Source organism: Drosophila subpulchrella, unplaced genomic scaffold (genome assembly GCF_014743375.2).
Source record: "Drosophila subpulchrella strain 33 F10 #4 breed RU33 unplaced genomic scaffold, RU_Dsub_v1.1 Primary Assembly Seq114, whole genome shotgun sequence".
Lineage (NCBI taxonomy): Eukaryota > Metazoa > Arthropoda > Insecta > Diptera > Drosophilidae > Drosophila > Drosophila subpulchrella.
The window spans coordinates 32,501-55,000 of NW_023665456.1; the positions used below are offsets into that span (position 1 = coordinate 32,501).

Here is a 22,500-nt window from a genome sequence, read left to right on the forward strand (position 1 = left end):
TCTCTTATAATAAGAGAATACAAGTATATTTTCATTATATGGATATAATGCCATTTATTTTTCAATATCCATATAATTCATTTAGTTTTGTATGTACAAAACAAGTTTTCTTTATAGTATTGACAAAATCATATGTTTACGCATAACATAAGTTTTGACCAATACGAGGAGGGGCCCGCCAACGACCACCTCCCTATAGTAGTTTTTTACCCCACGCACTACTGCGTGCCTGTTTACAGTACTAGTGCCAGCTATCACTAGGTTTATATATCATGTTTCAGTGATATATGGGTAAATTCTACCATTTATTCTTATGTATATGGCATTTCTATGCCATATTTATACAATCCATTCATATCTTAATGTATATTTATTATATTATACATTATTATGCCTTATAGGTATTATACCTATAAGCCATATCCATACGATTCATTCACTAGTGCCGCCCCTCACTAGGTTTATAATTGTTATATCATTGATATACAATTTATTTCTATATATATGGCATTTATATGCCATATCCATACAATGCATTCACATTTCAATGTATATTTACTTGTTATACATTATTATGCCTTATAGGTATTATACCTATAAGCCATATCCATACGATTCACTTATATAAATATATGTATATTTTTCTATACATAATTTTTTTTTATTTTTGTATGGATTTCTATGCATATCCATAGTTTATATGGATATGCTTGGCGTTCTATATAGTATTGACAAATTCATATGCATAACATAAGTTTTGACCAATACGAGGAGGGGCCCGCCAACGACCACCTCCCTATAGTAGTTTTTTACCCCACGCACTATTGCGTGCCTGTTTACAGTACTAGTGCCAGCTATCACTAGGTTTATATATCGTGTTTCAGTGATATATGGGTAAATTCTACCATTTATTCTTATGTATATGGCATTTCTATGCCATATTTATACAATCCATTCATATCTTAATGTATATTTATTATATTATACATTATTATGCCTTATAGGTATTATACCTATAAGCCATATCCATACGATTCATTCACTAGTGCCGCCCCTCACTAGGTTTATAATTGTTATATCATTGATATACAATTTATTTCTATATATATGGCATTTATATGCCATATCCATACAATGCATTCACATTTCAATGTATATTTACTTGTTATACATTATTATGCCTTATAGGTATTATACCTATAAGCCATATCCATACGATTCACTTATATAAATATATGTATATTTTTTTCTATACATAATTTTTTTTTACTTTTGTATGGATTTCTATGCATATCCATAGTTTATATGGATATGCTTGGCGTTCTATATAGTATTGACAAATTCATATGCATAACATAAGTTTTGACCAATACGAGGAGGGGCCCGCCAACGACCACCTCCCTATAGTAGTTTTTTACCCCACGCACTATTGCGTGCCTGTTTACAGTACTAGTGCCAGCTATCACTAGGTTTATATATCGTGTTTCAGTGATATATGGGTAAATTCTACCATTTATTCTTATGTATATGGCATTTCTATGCCATATTTATACAATCCATTCATATCTTAATGTATATTTATTATATTATACATTATTATGCCTTATAGGTATTATACCTATAAGCCATATCCATACGATTCATTCACTAGTGCCGCCCCTCACTAGGTTTATAATTGTTATATCATTGATATACAATTTATTTCTATATATATGGCATTTATATGCCATATCCATACAATGCATTCACATTTCAATGTATATTTACTTGTTATACATTATTATGCCTTATAGGTATTATACCTATAAGCCATATCCATACGATTCACTTATATAAATATATGTATATTTTTCTATACATAATTTTTTTTTACTTTTGTATGGTTTTCTATGCATATCCATAGTTTATATGGATATGCTTGGCGTTCTATATAGTATTGACAAATTCATATGCATAACATAAGTTTTGACCAATACGAGGAGGGGCCCGCCAACGACCACCTCCCTATAGTAGTTTTTTACCCCACGCACTATTGCGTGCCTGTTTACAGTACTAGTGCCAGCTATCACTAGGTTTATATATCGTGTTTCAGTGATATATGGGTAAATTCTACCATTTATTCTTATGTATATGGCATTTCTATGCCATATTTATACAATCCATTCATATCTTAATGTATATTTATTATATTATACATTATTATGCCTTATAGGTATTATACCTATAAGCCATATCCATACGATTCATTCACTAGTGCCGCCCCTCACTAGGTTTATAATTGTTATATCATTGATATACAATTTATTTCTATATATATGGCATTTATATGCCATATCCATACAATGCATTCACATTTCAATGTATATTTACTTGTTATACATTATTATGCCTTATAGGTATTATACCTATAAGCCATATCCATACGATTCACTTATATAAATATATGTATATTTTTCTATACATAATTTTTTTTTACTTTTGTATGGTTTTCTATGCATATCCATAGTTTATATGGATATGCTTGGCGTTCTATATAGTATTGACAAATTCATATGCATAACATAAGTTTTGACCAATACGAGGAGGGGCCCGCCAACGACCACCTCCCTATAGTAGTTTTTTACCCCACGCACTATTGCGTGCCTGTTTACAGTACTAGTGCCAGCTATCACTAGGTTTATATATCGTGTTTCAGTGATATATGGGTAAATTCTACCATTTATTCTTATGTATATGGCATTTCTATGCCATATTTATACAATCCATTCATATCTTAATGTATATTTATTATATTATACATTATTATGCCTTATAGGTATTATACCTATAAGCCATATCCATACGATTCATTCACTAGTGCCGCCCCTCACTAGGTTTATAATTGTTATATCATTGATATACAATTTATTTCTATATATATGGCATTTATATGCCATATCCATACAATGCATTCACATTTCAATGTATATTTACTTGTTATACATTATTATGCCTTATAGGTATTATACCTATAAGCCATATCCATACGATTCACTTATATAAATATATGTATATTTTTCTATACATAATTTTTTTTTACTTTTGTATGGATTTCTATGCATATCCATAGTTTATATGGATATGCTTGGCGTTCTATATAGTATTGACAAATTCATATGCATAACATAAGTTTTGACCAATACGAGGAGGGGCCCGCCAACGACCACCTCCCTATAGTAGTTTTTTACCCCACGCACTATTGCGTGCCTGTTTACAGTACTAGTGCCAGCTATCACTAGGTTTATATATCGTGTTTCAGTGATATATGGGTAAATTCTACCATTTATTCTTATGTATATGGCATTTCTATGCCATATTTATACAATCCATTCATATCTTAATGTATATTTATTATATTATACATTATTATGCCTTATAGGTATTATACCTATAAGCCATATCCATACGATTCATTCACTAGTGCCGCCCCTCACTAGGTTTATAATTGTTATATCATTGATATACAATTTATTTCTATATATATGGCATTTATATGCCATATCCATACAATGCATTCACATTTCAATGTATATTTACTTGTTATACATTATTATGCCTTATAGGTATTATACCTATAAGCCATATCCATACGATTCACTTATATAAATATATGTATATTTTTCTATACATAATTTTTTTTTACTTTTGTATGGATTTCTATGCATATCCATAGTTTATATGGATATGCTTGGCGTTCTATATAGTATTGACAAATTCATATGCATAACATAAGTTTTGACCAATACGAGGAGGGGCCCGCCAACGACCACCTCCCTATAGTAGTTTTTTACCCCACGCACTATTGCGTGCCTGTTTACAGTACTAGTGCCAGCTATCACTAGGTTTATATATCGTGTTTCAGTGATATATGGGTAAATTCTACCATTTATTCTTATGTATATGGCATTTCTATGCCATATTTATACAATCCATTCATATCTTAATGTATATTTATTATATTATACATTATTATGCCTTATAGGTATTATACCTATAAGCCATATCCATACGATTCATTCACTAGTGCCGCCCCTCACTAGGTTTATAATTGTTATATCATTGATATACAATTTATTTCTATATATATGGCATTTATATGCCATATCCATACAATGCATTCACATTTCAATGTATATTTACTTGTTATACATTATTATGCCTTATAGGTATTATACCTATAAGCCATATCCATACGATTCACTTATATAAATATATGTATATTTTTCTATACATAATTTTTTTTTACTTTTGTATGGATTTCTATGCATATCCATAGTTTATATGGATATGCTTGGCGTTCTATATAGTATTGACAAATTCATATGCATAACATAAGTTTTGACCAATACGAGGAGGGGCCCGCCAACGACCACCTCCCTATAGTAGTTTTTTACCCCACGCACTATTGCGTGCATGTTTACAGTACTAGTGCCAGCTATCATTAGGTTTATATATCGTGTTTCAGTGATATATGGGTAAATTCTACCATTTATTCTTATGTATGTATATGGCATTTCTATGCCATATTTATATAATTCATTCATATCTTAATTTATATTTATTATATTATACATTATTATGCCTTATAGGTATTATACCTATAAGCCATATCCATACGATTCATATACTAGTGCAGCCCCTCACTAGGTTTATATATCTCATTTTAATTATATATTGGTAAATTCTATTATTTATTCTTGTGTATATGGCACTTATATGCCGCCATATCTATAAAAATGCATTTATATTTCAATGTATATTTTCTATATTATACATTATTATGCCTTAAAAAGTTATTATACCTACCATAAGGCGATATCCATACGATTCATTTATATAAAAGATATATGTATAATTTTCTATACATAATTTTTTTTTATGAATATATGGGTTTCCTAAGCATATCCATATAATACATTTAGTTTTATATGGATTAGATTGGTCTTCTTTATTGTATTGCCAAACTCATATTGATAAAATAAGTTTTGAACAATAAGAGGATCAGCCGCCAACCAACCAACCACTGCTACCATTGGAGGAACATATACTTACTTTTTATATGTCCTCTTACTTGAATGGTCCTCTCTTTACTTGAAAATTTCATTACCATAGGAATCTATTTATACATGGAATATGATTTCCACTACTTTTTCGCGTCACTAATAATTAATATGACGATACAGACTTGCTACCATAACATAAGTCTTGAACAATAATAGGAGCAGCCGCCAACCAACCACCAACCAACCAACCACTGCTACCATTGATAGTAATTTTATATGTCCTCTTTAGTTGAATTTCAATACCATAGGAATATTTATACATGGAATATGTTTTGCCACTACTTTTTCGCGTCACTAATAATATGACGATACAGTCTTGCTACCATAACATAAGTTTTGAACAATAAGAGGAGCAGACACACCAACCAACCAACCGCGCTGCTACCATTATATATACTTATATTTATATAAGTCCTCTTTACTTGAATGGCCTCTTTACTTGAATTTCAATACCATAGGAATATTTATTTATACATGGAATATGTTTTGCCACTACTTTTTCGCGTCACTAATAATATGACGATATAGACTTGCTACCATAACATAAGTTTTGAACAATAAGAGGAGCAGACACCAACCAACCAACCGCTGCTACCATTGAATGAACCATATATACAAACTTTTATATATGTCCTCTTTACTTGAATTTTAATACCATAGGAATATTTATACATGGAATATGTTTGCCACTTTATCATCGCGTCACTAATAAGATGACGATACATTTTGTTTGTTCAATATTTACTTATATATTGATGTTTCCAATTTAGGTCTTTTATATTTCTTCTTCCCTACCTTACACACCACAAACAAAGTGGCGTGCGATGCTGCAAGCAAGCATAATGATTATGCCCGCTTGCAACATCTTTATTATCGAATCATCAAGCAAAGGATAAGCTTCAGTGGATCGCAGTATGGCAGCTGCTCAACCACTTACAACACCTTGCCTGTTACAAAAGTCGTTTACAATTGATTCTAGGCTTTGTCATTGTATTAAATAATGCTTTTATATGTAACTAGCGCGGCATCAGGTGATCAAAGATCCTCCCAATTTACTATGTTACAAATTACATTGGCATCACATCCATTGTCGTTTATAAAGTAAATTATAAACTTTAAATGGTTTAGAAGCCATACAATGCAAATTGCCCCTTATTTATCATTGCAGTCCAGCACGGATACGACCTTAGAGGCGTTCAGGCATAATCCAACGGACGTAGCGTCATACCACTGTTCGCTCGAACAAGTATTGTGCCATTGGTCCGTACCTGCGGTTCCTCTCGTACTACGCAGGAATGCTGTCGCAACAACGTTTTGTCATTAGTAGGGTAAAACTAACCTGTCTCACGACGGTCTAAACCCAGCTCACGTTCCCTTGCATGGGTGAACAATCCAACGCTTGGTGAATTTTGCTTCACAATGATAGGAAGAGCCGACATCGAAGGATCAAAAAGCGACGTCGCTATGAACGCTTGGCCGCCACAAGCCAGTTATCCCTATGGTAACTTTTCTGACACCTCTTGTTAAAAACTCTTTAAACCAAAAGGATCGATAGGCCGAGCTTTTGCTGTCCCTGTGTGTACTGAACACCGAGATCAAGTCAGCATTTGCCCTTTTGCTCTATGTGTGGTTTCTGTCCGCACTGAGCTGGCCTTGGGACACCTCCGTTATTATTTGAGAGATGTACCGCCCCAGTCAAACTCCCTACCTGGCAATGTCCTTGAATTGGATCATACCTGAGTAATTGGAGTTATACCAAATTTTCAAATCAAAAATACATAAATGCACCGTTTTATTAAAGAATTTGTTTGCGATTATATAACAAACTCGTGATACTTTGATCAAGAAGCTTGCATCAAAACCCAATACCATAAGATATAATAAATATATCCGTATAATGGCTAGGAAATGATACACGTTCCATTTAATCAAGTAAGTAAGGAAACAATAAGAGTAGTGGTATTTCATTGGCGATACCAAACCGAAGTCTAATATCTCCCACTTATTCTACACCTCTTATGTCTCCTTACACTGCCAGATTAGAGTCAAGCTCAAAAGGGTCTTCTTTCCCCGCTAATTATTCCAAGCCCGTTCCCTTGGCTGTGGTTTCGCTAGATAGTAGATAGGGACAGTAGGAATCTCGTTAATCCATTCATGCGCGTCACTAATTAGATGACGAGGCATTTGGCTACCTTAAGAGAGTCATAGTTACTCCCGCCGTTGACCCGCGCTTACTTGAATTTCTTCACTTTGACATTCAGAGCACTGGGCAGAAATCACATTGTGTCAACACCCGCTAGGGCCATCACAATGCTTTGTTTTAATTAGACAGTCGGATTCCCCAAGTCCGTGCCAGTTCTGAATTGATTGTTAATTGATAATCGTTATAATTAATAAGAACTAATTGGTTTAACCCAATTAGTATTCTTAAAAATTTTAGCAAGAAAGTTCCACAATTGGCTACGTAACTAAACTATCCGGGGAACAAGTGACCAACATAAATGCCAGACACTCTATTTACCCAGAACGAGCACATAAACCATGTTATTGTTTCCCAATCAAGCCCGACTATCTCAATCTTCAGAGCCAATCCTTATCCCGAAGTTACGGATCTAATTTGCCGACTTCCCTTACCTACATTATTCTATCGACTAGAGACTCTTCACCTTGGAGACCAGCTGCGGATATTGGTACGGCCTGTTGAGAAGTTTGCGTGTCCCCACCATAAATTTTCAAGGTCCGAGGAGAAAATATCGACACAACAGTATATGTCATGCTCTTCTAGCCCATCTACCATATCTCTCTGCGAAAGACTTCCATGGTAGTACGGCTATAAAACAGAAAAGAAAACTCTTCCGATATCTCTCGACGGCTTCTTTATGGTCGTTCCTGTTGCCAGGATGAGCACGAGGCCCATATTTAATAACAAACGGATACTCAACAGGTTACGGAATTGGAACCGTATTCCCTTTCGTTCAAAATTATTCAAGTATATTAATTAGCTTGATTTATATAATATAATTATATTTGTATGGCATTTGTGTTTTACTTGAAAATTTTCGGCTTTCGCCTTGAACTTAGGACCGACTAACTCGTGATCAACCACTGTTCACACGAAACCCTTCTCCACTTCAGTCCTCCAAGGTCTCATTCGATTATTTGCTACTACCACCAAGATCTGTACCAATGGCAGCTCCATGCAGGCTTACGCCAAACACTTCTACGCATACCATTGTACCTTCCTACTCACTAAAGTTTCAAAATTTATATCACAAGTAATATAAATCATCTACTTTAGCGGTAATGTATAGGTATACAACTTAAGCGCCATCCATTTTAAGGGCTAGTTGCTTCGGCAGGTGAGTTGTTACACACTCCTTAGCGGATTTCGACTTCCATGATCACCGTCCTGCTGTTTTAAGCAACCAACGCCTTTCATGGTATCTGCATGAGTTGTTAATTTGGGCACCGTAACATTACGTTTGGTTCATCCCACAGCGCCAGTTCTGCTTACCAAAAGTGGCCCACTGGGCACATTATATCATAACCTTGAACTTCATATCAAGAAAGTTAAGGTTCTTACCCATTTAAAGTTTGAGAATAGGTTAAGATCGTTTCGACCCTAAGGCCTCTAATCATTCGCTTTACCAGATAAGATTATTTTATATAACATTAAAATGCACCAGCTATCCTGAGGGAAACTTCGGAAGGAACCAGCTACTAGATGGTTCGATTGGTCTTTCGCCCCTATACTCAATTCTGACAATCGATTTGCACGTCAGAACTGTTTCGGTCTTCCATCAGGGTTTCCCCTGACTTCAACCTGATCAAGTATAGTTCACCATCTTTCGGGTCACAGCATATATGCTCAAGGTACGTTCCAGTTAGAGGCATAAATAATATAAATATCATTATACATAACTATATAGAACGCCCCGGGATTGTGTTAATTAGCTATAAATAGTTAAAAAACTAATCCCATTATTAGTCAAGTTAATTACGCTATTAGGTTTATATCCCAATAACTTGCACATATGTTAGACTCCTTGGTCCGTGTTTCAAGACGGGTCCCGAAGGTATCCTGAATCTTTCGCATTGTTAATCATACAAGTGCATATAATAAACACAAAAATCAATGATAATTATGCCATTATATAATTCCGAAAAATTAACGCACTGTATTCATATAAATCTATCAGCACTTTATCAAATTAATAACATTTATTCTGTGTTAAAATGCAAGCAAATTAATTTGAATAAACTATAAGTTATATTTTATGATAAATTTTGTATGCTAATAGATTACAATGTCCTTATATGGAAAAAATGCACACTATTATCATAATATTGTTTAAATATTACAATTTTAATGATGAATTTTCCATAACGGATATTCAGGTTCATCGGGCTTAACCTCTAAGCAGTTTCACGTACTGTTTAACTCTCTATTCAGAGTTCTTTTCAACTTTCCCTCACGGTACTTGTTTACTATCGGTCTCATGGTTATATTTAGTTTTAGATGGAGTTTACCACCCACTTAGTGCTGCACTATCAAGCAACACGACTCTTTGGAAACATCATCTAGTAATCATTAACGTTATACGGGCCTGGCACCCTCTATGGGTAAATGGCCTCATTTAAGAAGGACTTAAATCGTTAATTTCTCATACTAGAATATTGACGCTCCATACACTGCATCTCACATTTGCCATATAGACAAAGTGACTTAGTGCTGAACTGATTTCTTTTCGCTCGCCGCTACTAAGAAAATCCTGGTTAGTTTCTTTTCCTCCCCTAATTAATATGCTTAAATTCAGGGGGTAGTCCCATATGAGTTGAGGTTGTGTATAACTTTTTTTGCAATTAATTCTTTATATATAATGATAAAACATTTTATTAAATTCGTTATATATTTTATATATTTGTATGGCATTTGTTTGGTCTAACGAATCAACGAAGAATAATAATATTGTCAACGGCTTTCTATTTACTAATCTTTAATAAGAGACAATTCTAGATAAATTTTTTATGCTAGACATTTCTCAGTATTATTTGATTGAAAAAGAAAATATTTCTCTTCGTTTTTCACATTCAAATTATTTACTAATGTGAGATAATGTTTTTCATATATTTGTTAATATTATGAATAATATAATAATTAAATTATTATTATCCAATAATATACCATATGCTTATAAAATTTCATTATAAAATTTATATAAACAACTTAATTAGCATAGTCTTACAACCCTCAACCATATGTAGTCCAAGCAGCACTATAAAATTAATTAAAGTACATAACAGCATGGACTGCGATATGCGTTCAAAATGTCGATGTTCATGTGTCCTGCAGTTCACACGATGACGCACAGTTTGCTGCGTTCTTCATCGACCCATGAGCCGAGTGATCCACCGCTTAGAGTTTTATATATTGGTTTGGTAATTTTGTCATATATGTTTTTATTGAAAGAAATTAAAAATACACCATTTTACTGGCATATATCAATTCCTTCAATAAATTGATTTTTATACCTAAAACGAATGCTGCGAAATGTCTTAGTTTCATATAACCAATAATATATCAAGTATTTTTTAAATGGCATTTACGGTATTAATACTTTTTTTTAGCGATATATATTGAAATTTATATAAAACATTAACCTGTAATAATCAGGTACAACATTGTACATTTTAGGTTGTTGCATTATCCAATGTATGCGCATAACTGAGATGAACAATACATATCGCAACGCGTGTATATTATGGTCCATATACACACAGTGTTTTATTAATTAATTGCATTTAATATACAATATAATAATAATATTAAATAAATTTAATAATTTCGATTTGCTTGTTCGAATTTGTTATTTGTTTGCTTTTGCTTATTTATTTATCTCTTATTTAATGCAATAATATATTTATTATTACAATTATTATTTCGATTTGCTTGTTCGAAATTTTATATTTGATCTATAAAAGATCATATTTTTGGCAATTTATATTTTATTTGTATTACTATAATATATTATATTATTATAATAAAAACAAATTTTTTTATTAACGGTAAGGATATTAAACAATAATGATCCTTCCGCAGGTTCACCTACGGAAACCTTGTTACGACTTTTACTTCCTCTAAATAATCAAGTTCGGTCAACTTTTGCGAAACAACCGTAACACACAAGGCGTCACAGTGATCACGTCCGGAGACCTCACTAAATAATTCAATCGGTAGTAGCGACGGGCGGTGTGTACAAAGGGCAGGGACGTAATCAATGCGAGTTAATGACTCACACTTACTGGGAATTCCAAGTTCATGTGAACAGTTTCAGTTCACAATCCCAAGCATGAAAGTGGTTCAGCGGTTTACCCGGACCTCTCGGTCTAGGAAATACACGTTGATACTTTCATTGTAGCGCGCGTGCAGCCCAGGACATCTAAGGGCATCACAGACCTGTTATTGCTCAATCTCATTATTGCTAGACGCAATTTGTCCATTTAAGAAGCTAGTGTCCTTATAATGGGACAAACCAACAGGTACGGCTCCACTTATATAAACACATTCAAACACAATAAACATTTTACTGCCACCATGAATGAAGGCTATATAAGCTTCAACACCATAATCCTGAAGATATCTATTTAATATATTTGAGTCTCGTTCGTTATCGGAATTAACCAGACAAATCACTCCACGAACTAAGAACGGCCATGCACCACCACCCATAGATTCGAGAAAGAGCTATCAATCTGTCTTACACACTTATGTTCGGACCTGGTAAGTTTTCCCGTGTTGAGTCAAATTAAGCCGCAGGCTCCACTCCTGGTGGTGCCCTTCCGTCAATTCCTTTAAGTTTCAGCTTTGCAACCATACTTCCCCCGGAGCCCAAAAGCTTTGGTTTCCCGGGAAGCGACTGAGAGAGCCATAAAAGTAGCTACACCCAATTGCTAGCTGGCATCGTTTATGGTTAGAACTAGGGCGGTATCTGATCGCCTTCGAACCTCTAACTTTCGTTCTTGATTAATGAAAACATCTTTGGCAAATGCTTTCGCTTAAGTTAGTCTTACGACGGTCCAAGAATTTCACCTCTCGCGTCGTAATACTAATGCCCCCAAACTGCTTCTATTAATCATTACCTCTTGATCTGAAAACCAATGAAAGCAGAACAGAGGTCTTATTTCATTATCCCATGCACAGAATATTCAGGCATTTGAAGCCTGCTTTAAGCACTCTAATTTGTTCAAAGTAATTGTACCGGCCCACAATAACACTCGTTTAAGAGCACTAATGCAGGTTTTTAAATAGGAGGAACATATGAAAAAATACAAGTATCTAAGCACATGTAAGAACTCCACCGGTAATACGCTTACATACATAAAGGTATAGTACTAACCACAATTGTAAGTTGTACTACCCGTATGAAGCACAAGTTCAACTACGAACGTTTTAACCGCAACAACTTTAATATACGCTATTGGAGCTGGAATTACCGCGGCTGCTGGCACCAGACTTGCCCTCCAATTGGTCCTTGTTAAAGGATTTAAAGTGTACTCATTCCAATTACAGGGCCTCGGATATGAGTCCTGTATTGTTATTTTTCGTCACTACCTCCCCGAGCTGGGAGTGGGTAATTTACGCGCCTGCTGCCTTCCTTAGATGTGGTAGCCGTTTCTCAGGCTCCCTCTCCGGAATCGAACCCTGATTCCCCGTTACCCGTTGCAACCATGGTAGTCCTAGATACTACCATCAAAAGTTGATAGGGCAGACATTTGAAAGATCTGTCGTCGGTACAAGACCATACGATCTGCATGTTATCTAGAGTTCAACCAATATAACGATCTTGCGATCGCTTGGTTTTAGCCTAATAAAAGCACATGTCCCATAAGGTTCATGTTTTAATTGCATGTATTAGCTCTAGAATTACCACAGTTATCCAAGTAACTGTTAACGATCTAAGGAACCATAACTGATATAATGAGCCTTTTGCGGTTTCACTTTTAATTCGTGTGTACTTAGACATGCATGGCTTAATCTTTGAGACAAGCATATAACTACTGGCAGGATCAACCAGAATAATGTTTTTATTCATATTTCATTCATATTTTTGAATAGAAATTAGCAATATAAATTTTATAGATTGTTTTCTATCGAATACGGCCATTTTTATATAGCATTCGTATACGTTTGTTGTTTTCACAATATATACTTGTTCCGCCACTAATAATAACAAGTTTTTTAATTATTGATGTTAAAAACACAATATTTTTTTTCGTAATACGTAATAATTTTCTTTATATTTGCATATTTCATTCTAAAATATCTTTTTTGTTCGACATACGTCATTATTGTATCCACACATGTACAATTTTTGTTTAACCAATATAAAATATTGAATTAAATCATTTGTATTTTGATGATAAATTTAAAATTTATCTGTATATATTCATATAAGACTCTTTGGTAATATATAATATAAAACCGAGCGCATATATGATATGTACGTTAGAAAAAATAATATATATATATATTATTTTCTTTTAATATAGGGACACCTCTTTTAATTTATCCCCGCAGGGAATTATCACATAACTCAGTATGTGATAATGGCAGACCAATATACATATATATCAAGATTATCAATACAAAATATATATCATTATTAGCCTGCCTCAATTGTAATTATTTATTTGGATTAACGATAAAGTTCGGAAACAATTTGTTATTCTATGTATAATAGAAACCTTGGCCTTTGTTTCAACATTATTATCTTTGGGCTTAAAATATTAACCGTGGAGCCAAGTCTCATATTCATAAATGAATAAAGAAACAAATTTGACGGATTAATATCTTCTCTACCGACAGACAGTATTTTGTCACGTCAATAGTAGATGGCCGGCCCATTGACCATCCTATAGTAGTTTTTGGACCCAATATCTTTAATTCGGGTATTTTCAATTGTCTTTGCCAATCAACCGTTTGGTACTCTCTCATATAATAAGAGAATACACATATAATTCCATTATATGGATATATCTTCATTATTTTATTTGCTACATCACCCTATAATAGTTTTTGAACCCGTCAACTTCAATTCGGGTATTTTCAATTGTCTTTGCCAACCATTTATATGGTATTCTCTATTATAATAAGAGAATACTAGTGTATATCCATTATATGGATATATCATCTTCATATTATTTGCTACACCACCCTATAGTAGTTTTTGAACCCATCATCTGCAATTCGGGTATTTTCAATTGTCTTTGCCAACCAACTATACGGTATTCTCTCTTATAATAAGAGAATACAAGTATATTTTCATTATATGGATATAATGCCATTTATTTTTCAATATCCATATAATTCATTTAGTTTTGTATGTACAAAACAAGTTTTCTTTATAGTATTGACAAAATCATATGTTTACGCATAACATAAGTTTTGACCAATACGAGGAGGGGCCCGCCAACGACCACCTCCCTATAGTAGTTTTTTACCCCACGCACTACTTGCGTGCCTGTTTACAGTACTAGTGCCAGCTATCACTAGGTTTATATATCAGTGTTTCAGTGATATATGGGTAAATTCTACCATTTATTCTTATGTATATGGCATTTCTATGCCATATTTATACAATCCATTCATATCTTAATGTATATTTATTATATTATACATTATTATGCCTTATAGGTATTATACCTATAAGCCATATCCATACGATTCATTCACTAGTGCCGCCCCTCACTAGGTTTATAATTGTTATATCATTGATATACAATTTATTTCTATATATATGGCATTTTATATGCCATATCCATACAATGCATTCACATTTCAATGTATATTTACTTGTTATACATTATTATGCCTTATAGGTATTATACCTATAAGCCATATCCATACGATTCACTTATATAAATATATGTATATTTTTCTATACATAATTTTTTTTTATTTTGTATGGATTTCTATGCATATCCATAGTTTATATGGATATGCTTGGCGTTCTATATAGTATTGACAAATTCATATGCATAACATAAGTTTTGACCAATACGAGGAGGGGCCCGCCAACGACCACCTCCCTATAGTAGTTTTTTACCCCACGCACTATTGCGTGCCTGTTTACAGTACTAGTGCCAGCTATCACTAGGTTTATATATCGTGTTTCAGTGATATATGGGTAAATTCTACCATTTATTCTTATGTATATGGCATTTCTATGCCATATTTATACAATCCATTCATATCTTAATGTATATTTATTATATTATACATTATTATGCCTTATAGGTATTATACCTATAAGCCATATCCATACGATTCATTCACTAGTGCCGCCCCTCACTAGGTTTATAATTGTTATATCATGATATACAATTTATTTCTATATATATGGCATTTTATATGCCATATCCATACAATGCATTCACATTTCAATGTATATTTACTTGTTATACATTATTATGCCTTATAGGTATTATACCTATAAGCCATATCCATACGATTCACTTATATAAATATATGTATATTTTTTCTATACATAATTTTTTTTTTACTTTTGTATGGATTTTCTATGCATATCCATAGTTTCTATGGATATGCTTGGCGTTCTATTATAGTATTGACAAATTCATATGCATAACATAAGTTTTGACCAATACGAGGAGGGGCCCGCCAACGACCACCTCCCTATAGTAGTTTTTTACCCCACGCACTATTGCGTGCATGTTTACAGTACTAGTGCCAGCTATCATTAGGTTTATATATCGTGTTTTCAGTGATATATGGGTAAATTCTACCATTTATTCTTATGTATGTATATGGCATTTCTATGCCATATTTATATAATTCATTCATATCTTAATTTATATTTATTATATTATACATTATTATGCCTTATAGGTATTATACCTATAAGCCATATCCATACGATTCATATACTAGTGCAGCCCCTCACTAGGTTTATATATCTCATTTTAATTATATATTGGTAAATTCTATTATTTATTCTTGTGTATATGGCACTTATATGCCGCCATATCTATAAAAATGCATTTATATTTCAATGTATATTTTCTATATTATACATTATTATGCCTTAAAAAGTTATTATACCTACCATAAGGCGATATCCATACGATTCATTTATATAAAAGATATATGTATAATTTTCTATACATAATTTTTTTTATGAATATATGGGTTTCCTAAGCATATCCATATAATACATTTAGTTTTATATGGATTAGATTGGTCTTCTTTATTGTATTGCCAAACTCATATTGATAAAATAAGTTTTGAACAATAAGAGGATCAGCCGCCAACCAACCAACCACTGCTACCATTGGAGGAACATATACTTACTTTTTATATGTCCTCTTACTGAATGGTCCTCTCTTTACTTGAAAATTTCATTACCATAGGAATCTATTTATACATGGAATATGATTTCCACTACTTTTTCGCGTCACTAATAATTAATATGACGATACAGACTTGCTACCATAACATAAGTCTTGAACAATAATAGGAGCAGCCGCCAACCAACCACCAACCAACCAACCACTGCTACCATTGATAGTAATTTTATATGTCCTCTTTAGTTGAATTTCAATACCATAGGAATATTTATACATGGAATATGTTTTGCCACTACTTTTTCGCGTCAACTAATAATATGACGATACAGTCTTGCTACCATAACATAAGTTTTGAACAATAAGAGGAGCAGACACACCAACCAACCAACCGCGCTGCTACCATTATATATACTTATATTTATATAAGTCCTCTTTACTTGAATGGCCTCTTTACTTGAATTTCAATACCATAGGAATATTTATTTATACATGGAATATGTTTTGCCACTACTTTTTCGCGTCACTAATAATATGACGATATAGACTTGCTACCATAACATAAGTTTTGAACAATAAGAGGAGCAGACACCAACCAACCAACCGCTGCTACCATTGAATGAACCATATATACAAACTTTTATATATGTCCTCTTTACTTGAATTTTAATACCATAGGAATATTTATACATGGAATATGTTTGCCACTTTATCATCGCGTCACTAATAAGATGACGATACATTTTGTTTGTTCAATATTTACTTATATATTGATGTTTCCAATTTAGGTCTTTTATATTTCTTCTTCCCTACCTTACACACCACAAACAAAGTGGCGTGCGATGCTGCAAGCAAGCATAATGATTATGCCCGCTTGCAACATCTTTATTATCGAATCATCAAGCAAAGGATAAGCTTCAGTGGATCGCAGTATGGCAGCTGCTCAACCACTTACAACACCTTGCCTGTTACAAAAGTCGTTTACAATTGATTCTAGGCTTTGTCATTGTATTAAATAATGCTTTTATATGTAACTAGCGCGGCATCAGGTGATCAAAGATCCTCCCAATTTACTATGTTACAAATTACATTGGCATCACATCCATTGTCGTTTATAAAGTAAATTATAAACTTTAAATGGTTTAGAAGCCATACAATGCAAATTGCCCCTTATTTATCATTGCAGTCCAGCACGGATACGACCTTAGAGGCGTTCAGGCATAATCCAACGGACGTAGCGTCATACCACTGTTCGCTCGAACAAGTATTGTGCCATTGGTCCGTACCTGCGGTTCCTCTCGTACTACGCAGGAATGCTGTCGCAACAACGTTTTGTCATTAGTAGGGTAAAACTAACCTGTCTCACGACGGTCTAAACCCAGCTCACGTTCCCTTGCATGGGTGAACAATCCAACGCTTGGTGAATTTTGCTTCACAATGATAGGAAGAGCCGACATCGAAGGATCAAAAAGCGACGTCGCTATGAACGCTTGGCCGCCACAAGCCAGTTATCCCTATGGTAACTTTTCTGACACCTCTTGTTAAAAACTCTTTAAACCAAAAGGATCGATAGGCCGAGCTTTTGCTGTCCCTGTGTGTACTGAACACCGAGATCAAGTCAGCATTTGCCCTTTTGCTCTATGTGTGGTTTCTGTCCGCACTGAGCTGGCCTTGGGACACCTCCGTTATTATTTGAGAGATGTACCGCCCCAGTCAAACTCCCTACCTGGCAATGTCCTTGAATTGGATCATACCTGAGTAATTGGAGTTATACCAAATTTTCAAATCAAAAATACATAAATGCACCGTTTTATTAAAGAATTTGTTTTGCGATTATATAACAAACTCGTGATACTTTGATCAAGAAGCTTGCATCAAAACCCAATACCATAAGATATAATAAATATATCCGTATAATGGCTAGGAAATGATACACGTTCCATTTAATCAAGTAAGTAAGGAAACAATAAGAGTAGTGGTATTTCATTGGCGATACCAAACCGAAGTCTAATATCTCCCACTTATTCTACACCTCTTATGTCTCCTTACACTGCCAGATTAGAGTCAAGCTCAAAAGGGTCTTCTTTCCCCGCTAATTATTCCAAGCCCGTTCCCTTGGCTGTGGTTTCGCTAGATAGTAGATTAGGGACAGTAGGAATCTCGTTAATCCATTCATGCGCGTCACTAATTAGATGACGAGGCATTTGGCTACCTTAAGAGAGTCATAGTTACTCCCGCCGTTTGACCCGCGCTTACTTGAATTTCTTCACTTTGACATTCAGAGCACTGGGCAGAAATCACATTGTGTCAACACCCGCTAGGGCCATCACAATGCTTTGTTTTAATTAGACAGTCGGATTCCCCAAGTCCGTGCCAGTTCTGAATTGATTGTTAATTGATAATCGTTATAATTAATAAGAACTAATTGGTTTAACCCAATTAGTATTCTTAAAAATTTTAGCAAGAAAGTTCCACAATTGGCTACGTAACTAAACTATCCGGGGAACAAGTGACCAACATAAATGCCAGACACTCTATTTACCCAGAACGAGCACATAAACCATGTTATGTTTCCCAATCAAGCCCGACTATCTCAATCTTCAGAGCCAATCCTTATCCCGAAGTTACGGATCTAATTTGCCGACTTCCCTTACCTACATTATTCTATCGACTAGAGACTCTTCACCTTGGAGACCAGCTGCGGATATTGGTACGGCCTGTTGAGAAGTTTGCGTGTCCCCACCATATAATTTTCAAGGTCCGAGGAGAAAATATCGACACAACAGTATATGTCATGCTCTTCTAGCCCATCTACCATATCTCTCTGCGAAAGACTTCCATGGTAGTACGGCTATAAAACAGAAAAGAAAACTCTTCCGATATCTCTCGACGGCTTCTTTATGGTCGTTCCTGTTGCCAGGATGAGCACGAGGCCCATATTTAATAACAAACGGATACTCAACAGGTTACGGAATTGGAACCGTATTCCCTTCGTTCAAAATTATTCAAGTATATTAATTAGCTTGATTTATATAATATAATTATATTTGTATGGCATTTGTGTTTTACTTGAAAATTTTCGGCTTTCGCCTTGAACTTAGGACCGACTAACTCGTGATCAACCACTGTTCACACGAAAACCCTTCTCCACTTCAGTCCTCCAAGGTCTCATTCGATTATTTGCTACTACCACCAAGATCTGTACCAATGGCAGCTCCATGCAGGCTTACGCCAAACACTTCTACGCATACCATTGTACCTTCCTACTCACTAAAGTTTCAAAATTTATATCACAAGTAATATAAATCATCTACTTTAGCGGTAATGTATAGGTATACAACTTAAGCGCCATCCATTTTAAGGGCTAGTTGCTTCGGCAGGTGAGTTGTTACACACTCCTTAGCGGATTTCGACTTCCATGATCACCGTCCTGCTGTTTTAAGCAACCAACGCCTTTCATGGTATCTGCATGAGTTGTTAATTTGGGCACCGTAACATTACGTTTGGTTCATCCCACAGCGCCAGTTCTGCTTACCAAAAGTGGCCCACTGGGCACATTATATCATAACCTTGAACTTCATATCAAGAAAGTTAAGGTTCTTACCCATTTAAAGTTTGAGAATAGGTTAAGATCGTTTCGACCCTAAGGCCTCTAATCATTCGCTTTACCAGATAAGATTATTTTATATAACATTAAAATGCACCAGCTATCCTGAGGGAAACTTCGGAAGGAACCAGCTACTAGATGGTTCGATTGGTCTTTCGCCCCTATACTCAATTCTGACAATCGATTTGCACGTCAGAACTGTTTCGGTCTTCCATCAGGGTTTCCCCTGACTTCAACCTGATCAAGTATAGTTCACCATCTTTCGGGTCACAGCATATATGCTCAAGGTACGTTCCAGTTAGAGGCATAAATAATATAAATATCATTATACATAACTATATAGAACGCCCCGGGATTGTGTTAATTAGCTATAAATAGTTAAAAAACTAATCCCATTATTAGTCAAGTTAATTACGCTATTAGGTTTATATCCCAATAACTTGCACATATGTTAGACTCCTTGGTCCGTGTTTCAAGACGGGTCCCGAAGGTATCCTGAATCTTTCGCATTGTTAATCATACAAGTGCATATAATAAACACAAAAATCAATGATAATTATGCCATTATATAATTCCGAAAAATTAACGCACTGTATTCATATAAATCTATCAGCACTTTATCAAATTAATAACATTTATTCTGTGTTAAAATGCAAGCAAATTAATTTGAATAAACTATAAGTTATATTTTATGATAAATTTTGTATGCTAATAGATTACAATGTCCTTATATGGAAAAAATGCACACTATTATCATAATATTGTTTAAATATTACAATTTTAATGATGAATTTTCCATAACGGATATTCAGGTTCATCGGGCTTAACCTCTAAGCAGTTTCACGTACTGTTTAACTCTCTATTCAGAGTTCTTTTCAACTTTCCCTCACGGTACTTGTTTACTATCGGTCTCATGGTTATATTTAGTTTTAGATGGAGTTTACCACCCACTTAGTGCTGCACTATCAAGCAACACGACTCTTTGGAAACATCATCTAGTAATCATTAACGTTATACGGGCCTGGCACCCTCTATGGGTAAATGGCCTCATTTAAGAAGGACTTAAATCGTTAATTTCTCATACTAGAATATTGACGCTCCATACACTGCATCTCACATTTGCCATATAGACAAAGTGACTTAGTGCTGAACTGATTTCTTTTCGCTCGCCGCTACTAAGAAAATCCTGGTTAGTTTCTTTTCCTCCCCTAATTAATATGCTTAAATTCAGGGGGTAGTCCCATATGAGTTGAGGTTGTGTATAACTTTTTTTGCAATTAATTCTTTATATATAATGATAAAACATTTTATTAAATTCGTTATATATTTTATATATTTGTATGGCATTTGTTTGGTCTAACGAATCAACGAAGAATAATAATATTGTCAACGGCTTTCTATTTACTAATCTTTAATAAGAGACAATTCTAGATAAATTTTTTATGCTAGACATTTCTCAGTATTATTTGATTGAAAAAGAAAATATTTCTCTTCGTTTTTCACATTCAAATTATTTACTAATGTGAGATAATGTTTTTCATATATTTGTTAATATTATGAATAATATAATAATTAAATTATTATTATCCAATAATATACCATATGCTTATAAAATTTCATTATAAAATTTATATAAACAACTTAATTAGCATAGTCTTACAACCCTCAACCATATGTAGTCCAAGCAGCACTATAAAATTAATTAAAGTACATAACAGCATGGACTGCGATATGCGTTCAAAATGTCGATGTTCATGTGTCCTGCAGTTCACACGATGACGCACAGTTTGCTGCGTTCTTCATCGACCCATGAGCCGAGTGATCCACCGCTTAGAGTTTTATATATTGGTTTGGTAATTTTGTCATATATGTTTTTATTGAAAGAAATTAAAAATACACCATTTTACTGGCATATATCAATTCCTTCAATAAATTGATTTTTATACCTAAAACGAATGCTGCGAAATGTCTTAGTTTCATATAACCAATAATATATCAAGTATTTTTTAAATGGCATTTACGGTATTAATACTTTTTTTTAGCGATATATATTGAAATTTATATAAAACATTAACCTGTAATAATCAGGTACAACATTGTACATTTTAGGTTGTTGCATTATCCAATGTATGCGCATAACTGAGATGAACAATACATATCGCAACGCGTGTATATTATGGTCCATATACACACAGTGTTTTATTAATTAATTGCATTTAATATACAATATAATAATAATATTAAATAAATTTAATAATTTCGATTTGCTTGTTCGAATTTGTTATTTGTTTGCTTTTGCTTATTTATTTATCTCTTATTTAATGCAATAATATATTTATTATTACAATTATTATTTCGATTTGCTTGTTCGAAATTTTATATTTGATCTATAAAAGATCATATTTTTGGCAATTTATATTTTATTTG

The 22,500-nt window shown here is 33.8% G+C and overlaps 5 non-coding genes across 5 annotated transcripts; all 5 read right to left on the minus strand.

The window, feature by feature from the left end:
- Window positions 1-5,975: 5,975 nt before the first annotated feature.
- On the minus strand, window positions 5,976-9,946 carry LOC119558584. The gene has a single exon (XR_005220281.1). It is a non-coding gene; the product is annotated as a large subunit ribosomal RNA (ribosomal RNA).
- A 401-nt stretch (window positions 9,947-10,347) lies between these two features.
- LOC119558590 lies at window positions 10,348-10,526 on the minus strand. The gene has a single exon (XR_005220285.1). It is a non-coding gene; the product is annotated as a 5.8S ribosomal RNA (ribosomal RNA).
- Window positions 10,527-11,185: 659 nt separating this feature from the next.
- Window positions 11,186-13,180, minus strand: LOC119558581. Its single transcript, XR_005220278.1, has one exon. It is a non-coding gene; the product is annotated as a small subunit ribosomal RNA (ribosomal RNA).
- Window positions 13,181-17,357: 4,177 nt separating this feature from the next.
- LOC119558586 lies at window positions 17,358-21,331 on the minus strand. The gene has a single exon (XR_005220283.1). It is a non-coding gene; the product is annotated as a large subunit ribosomal RNA (ribosomal RNA).
- A 401-nt stretch (window positions 21,332-21,732) lies between these two features.
- On the minus strand, window positions 21,733-21,911 carry LOC119558591. The gene has a single exon (XR_005220286.1). It is a non-coding gene; the product is annotated as a 5.8S ribosomal RNA (ribosomal RNA).
- Between the last annotated feature and the right edge of the window lie 589 nt (window positions 21,912-22,500).